Source organism: Gekko japonicus, unplaced genomic scaffold, assembly GCF_001447785.1.
Source record: "Gekko japonicus isolate JY-2015 unplaced genomic scaffold, Gekko_japonicus_V1.1 scaffold1056, whole genome shotgun sequence".
In the NCBI taxonomy this organism is placed as follows: domain Eukaryota; kingdom Metazoa; phylum Chordata; class Lepidosauria; order Squamata; family Gekkonidae; genus Gekko; species Gekko japonicus.
In genome coordinates, this window is record NW_015161431.1 from 286,670 (window position 1) to 291,695 (window position 5,026).

The following is a 5,026-nucleotide window of genomic DNA, read 5'->3' on the forward strand; positions in this document are numbered from 1 at the left end:
CCCCTCCCGCCCCCGTTGTAGCTCCGCTTCGGCACCTCCACTCAGCCTTTGGGATTGCTCCGCGGACCCCTTCTTCTCCCCCTCGCCTTTCCTTGGGGGGGGGGCGATCTCCAGCAGAGAAGTCTTTTCCCTCTCTCCGGAGACGGGCTGCCCTTCCGTGGGCAGAACTTGGACCGTTGAACCTCTAGCTGAAAGGCCGCTGTGAATTGCTGCAAAGGGTGTCTTGCTCGCCTGGCGCAGCGGGGCACTCCCAGCAGGTTCTTTGTTTCCAAAGGTCTCCTTGAGCTGCTGCCTGGGGTGGTTGTGGCTCACCCTGTGTCCTTTCCCTCTTAGGTTTGGTTTCAGAATCGGCGGGCCAAGAGCCGTCGTCTGGCGATGCCACCCCCTCATCAGGCCTTCAGCAGCGCTGCCAGCCGTGCCCCAGCGAAGCCCAAGAAAAGGCCGCCGCCGCCGCCCTCTCCTCCGCCCCTGGCGCCGTCGGCCAGCGCTCCCGTCCCCGCCGCCCAGCCTACCTGCAACGCCCCCCTCGCCGGGAGCGACGAGGATTTCCGCTGGCTCCTGTACCTGCTCTCGGCATGTGGGGCCCCCGCAGAGGACGAGGGTCTGATCGAACCCAGGAAGCTAATTCGAGGAATGGATGGATGAATGAAGAGCTCTTGGAGGAATGGGCAGTAACCAAATAAAGTTGTTTCCGTTGCGCTTTCTCTCTCGACTGCTTTCTTGACCGAAGGAAGGGAGGACTGGAGTTGCCGCAGGCTGGCTCCTGTGGGGACACTGTCGCTCCTGGAGGGAGTTACCTGGTTGTGCAACTCGAGTGGGACCCCTCGGGCTCGGGTTGCCACCTGTTTCACCAATACCTGTGGCATACAGAAAGGAAGGAGGTTTCTCCTGAAATGTGGCTGGGTATATCCCCCCCGGATCATTTTTACTCCCTCTTAAACTAATGGACAAATCCTAATAGCTGAGATTATCCTGGACCTTTGACAATCGACTTCTTACATCTAAAATGTCATTTCAAAGTAAATGGTTAACATAAAATAGCGTCCATACAGCAAGTTAATCACTTTAATAGAGAAACATTAGCAGAGTTAAGGAACTAAAATACCCCAGGTGCCAATTGATATTGTAAAACTCTTTTCTAAGTTTTGTAAATTTTAAAGGGCTAAAATCGGTATTTTAAAGCACTGGACACTATACCTGACTGACATCTGACATTACTAATGTTACAAAATGATCTGTGCAACCTCCCATTCTTACATTGTGAAGTACCTATAAAACTTGTTTGCTTTTTTCATTTAAAAGGTTCTTATTTGTTAACTTTTCAATAGATGAAATAAAAAGATATTTGATTATGATATTTGATGACTTGAGTGATTTATATTCTCTGAAAGTCTAAAGGAACTTTATCTTTGTATTCCTCAAATAGTAGTGTGGCAAATTATTTTCAAAACAGAGAAGTTTGTTTGCTTTTTGAAGGAAAACTTTCCCTTCGGTTTGAACAAGTGGTGGGCAAGTGCAGCAGAGTGGTGTACTATGGCTACCTTATACTGTATTAGTGAAGTGGGGAAATCTTTAGATACTTAAATCCAATTACTAGAGCTGTGAACAGGCAAGACAGATCTTTTTACAAACCTGAAAAGGGCACAGGTTGGCAGAAAAATTTGAAATCTAACCAAAATACATTGGGGCCTTTAAAAAATCTTTTTAAGCAAAGAATTCTCTCAGTGGCTGTTGCTAGGCAAGCACCTTATAAAGACTGGCCTTTACTGATTTTGTCCTTGCGGTCAATAGGCCAGGCCTGAGCTAGGGTTGCCATCTCCAGGAAATTACTGGAGATTTTGTGGTGGAGCCTCAGGAGGGCAGGGTTTGGGGAGGGGAGAGGCCTCAGCTGGATATGATGACATAGACTCCACCCTGGAAACCAGCCATTTCCACCAGAGGGACAGACCTCGGTTGCTTGGCGTTCTATTATAATTCTGAGAGATTCTGGAATTCCATTATAATTCTGAGAGATCTCCAAGTCCCCATCTGGAGGTTGGCAACTCTAGGTAACATCTGAATGATTCCGGTTCTAGGTTACCTTACTTTTGGGACAAGTAGATGCCTCTTTGCTCTTATTTGAAGGGAATGAAATATTATAAAGGTGGGGAAATCCCCTCCATATATAGGTTCCCTTTTCACCATAGTTTAATCTATGTTTCCTGAAACAGTGTTTTATTTGCTTGTTTTAATGATTATAGGTGTAAACATCATGTCCATAACTTGGGGGTGGGGAGTACCGCTTTAATTTGGCATATTGGCTTTCTGGGCAATTTTGTAATTCTGCGAAAGTAAACTAATGGGCAAATCCTATTAGCTGGGGTTATTGAAAGAATATTTTAGATGTACAAGGTTGATTGGTCCAAGTAAACGTTTAACATCAAATAGTGTCCATATAGCAAGTTGATTTCAATAATCAAGCAACATTAGCAGAGTTAAGGAACTGAAGTACAGCAAATGCCGCTTGCTATTGTAAAACTCTGGTCTTTAGGGATGTAGTAGTGCTGCGGTGGCTCAAGTGGTTAAGACGCTGAACTGCAGGCTGTGGAAGGTCAGTAGTTCCAGCTCCTGCCAACCTAGCAGTTCGAAAGGAAGAAATTGTCGCCCTGAGCCTGCTTGCGGGATGGGCGGGGTATAAATATAATAAATAAATAATAAATAAATAAATAGGTACTGCTTCGGTGGGAAGGTAACAGCGTTCCGTGCGCCTCGGTGTTTAGTTATGCCAGCTACATGACCACGGAAACGTCTTCGGACAGCGCTGGCTCTTCGGCTTTGAAACGGAGATGAGCACCGCAACCCTAGAGTCGGATTCGACTGGCTTTCGAGCAAGGGAACCTTTACCTTTACCTTTTTAGTGTAGTAGTTGGAGCTGCTCCAAAGCGCACCGCCCTTTGTTCAACAGTTAAAATGTTTCTTTCTTTTTACTTACACCGACTAGTACAAAAGCTAATCTGACGAAGAGTTCTCCAGAACTGGAAAGCCTGAATACTGGTTTGTGCTATTTTGGTCGGCTCCAATAAAAGTTATTTTACGGCTTCTTTTTTAAGTTCTGTGTTTTCACGGGCGTTCCCAAACGCAGGTGGCAACAGGCACAAGCGACTGGAAAGAAGCGGACACAGGTGGACTTGCCTCGGAGTCAGCAGGAAAGGAATTCGATTGGGCTGGACAGCGCTTTCTCAGCCTGATCTGTTTGGATTAGGTACTGTTGAATGGCCAGTTTTTCCTTCAATAATTTTTTAAAAACTAATTATTTACTGTTACAACGCCACTCTAAGCAGCGTTACGCTGAAGTCAGTGGGCTTAGCAGTAGTGCGCGACTCTGTTTATAGGTCTGCCAGTTGGACGCCTGCTTCGGTCAGGGTACGACTCAGATGAATGGATATGCCACGAAAAGGCGGTATTGACGTCCAACAAGTGCAGGCTGAAATCCTAAAAACACTTTCCTGCAAGTAAACCCCCATGAACACAGTGGGGCTTACTTTTGAGTAGATCTGCTTAGGCTTGCTTCCAAAAAGTGCCACGGGATTTTTAAATGACAGGAAGCAAATGGCACCCCCCCCAAAAAAAAAAATCTGTCGGTTCCTTTGGATCTTCTCCTTACCGTGTTCATACAGACTTTTATTTCCCATTGGCAGAAGGCAAAGCGACTTTTTTGCACTGTCGAAAAACCTTTTTTTCATTGGCAAAGGCAACTGCTGGGAGCATTTCCATAATCCGAGAAGGAAAGTACTCCAGTGGGAAGCGGAAGGTGTAGAAGAGAAATCTGGGGGCGGGGGGAGTTGCACGGATCTAGGCTGAAGCTCATTCATCCAGCACATTCTTGTCCTCGATGAACGGGATGGAGAACACCACCACCTTGGAAAGTAATGTGGATTTCTGGGAAATGATTGTGTGAATTTGATAGGATAGGTTTTTGCGGTACTATAGGTTGTTTAATGTCTGCTCCGGCCTGTTCCAGAGTGTTCTGGAGGCATTTTGGCTTTGAAAGGGTTAATAAAGATGCGAGAGTTCTCGCGTTTTCACTTCTAAAATATTGTTCTGGCGTGTCTGTAATGCATCTCAGTGTTTGGGTTTTTTTTGCGGTACTACTGGTTGTTTAATTTTTTTTAATAAATAATAATAATTTACCCTGTCCCAACAAGATTTGATAAGGAGCTGCGGTGGTTCAAGTGGTTAAGACGCTGAACTGCAGGCTGTGGAAGGCCGGTAGTTCAGCAGTTCGAGACCCGAGTGTGCCGCATGACGGAGTGAGCTCCCGTCTCTAGTTCCAGCTCCTGCCAACCTAGCAGTTCGAAAGCAAGAAATTGCAAGTAGATAAATAGGTACCACTTCAGTGGGAAGGTAACAGCGTTCCGTGCGCCTTGGTGTTTAGTCATGCCGGCCACATGACCACGGAAACGTCTCCGGACAGCGCTGGCTCTTCGGCTTTGAAACGGAGATGAGCACCGCCACCCTAGAGTCGGATTCGACTGGCTTTCGAGCAAGGGAAACCTTTACCTTTTTAACAAGATTTGAGCCCAGTGACACAGGGAGGCCCGACCTTTGTCTACATGGAACAGATATTTTAAAAACATCTTATTACGTTTTAAATCTGTTTAATACCAGCGCCCCGTCAAAAATACGCGATAGCCGCATTTCTCTCTTCAAGGACTGAAAATAAAACTCAAAAGTTTTATTCAAGGTATGAGCTTTCGTGTGCACGCACACACTCCCTCTTTCGTCGACGGCGTCTGCTCAGAGGAAGGCATTTACCACAAAAGGGAGTCGTTGACATCCCACATCTGTAGGCTGCAATCCTAAAAGCATTTCCCTGGGTCCCCTAGAGGCTGGCATCCCTAGGGCCCGGGGGTGTGTGTGTCTGGTGGCAACCCGAGCTCGCTGTTCTGAGAAGTAGGGAGCGTGTTACAGGAACAGACCCTTCCTTCCTTCCTTCCTTCCTTCCTTCCTTCCTTCCTTCCTTCCTTCCTTCCTTCCTACCTTCCTT